The sequence below is a fragment of the Conger conger genome, chromosome 16 (genome assembly GCF_963514075.1).
Source record: "Conger conger chromosome 16, fConCon1.1, whole genome shotgun sequence".
NCBI lineage: Eukaryota > Metazoa > Chordata > Actinopteri > Anguilliformes > Congridae > Conger > Conger conger.
The window spans coordinates 39,817,997-39,818,445 of NC_083775.1; positions in this window are offsets into that span (position 1 = coordinate 39,817,997).

The window sequence follows — 449 nt, forward strand, 5'->3', positions numbered from 1 at the left end:
ATGAATTGCTGCTTTCCAACTGCTGAGGTCACCGTTTACCACTGTCTTTCAAATGCCGCCTACTGTCTGACAGATCATTCATTCATTCAGTGCGGATCCAAACAAGAGATGGTTCTGGAAACACATTATTTTCTGTATTGTGTATTGCCATTGTTTAATCAGGAAATAGTTTTCACCAACCAACCATTGGTCTATGAATGGGTGAATGAGAGGCATAAATTGTACAGCACTTTGGATAAAAGGGATATCTAAATGCCAACCATTTACCATTATTACAGAGAATTTTCAGCTGCAAAAACATGCGAGGGGCGTGATCTTCTATCCCACACACATTTCATTGAAGACACGCCACAAGACTAGACTTCACACCTTCCAGCGCAGGGTGTAGCGCTGTTGTAAAGAGTCTGTGTATTTAACAAAGGTCTGGCATGCAGCCCTGGGGCTTTGCT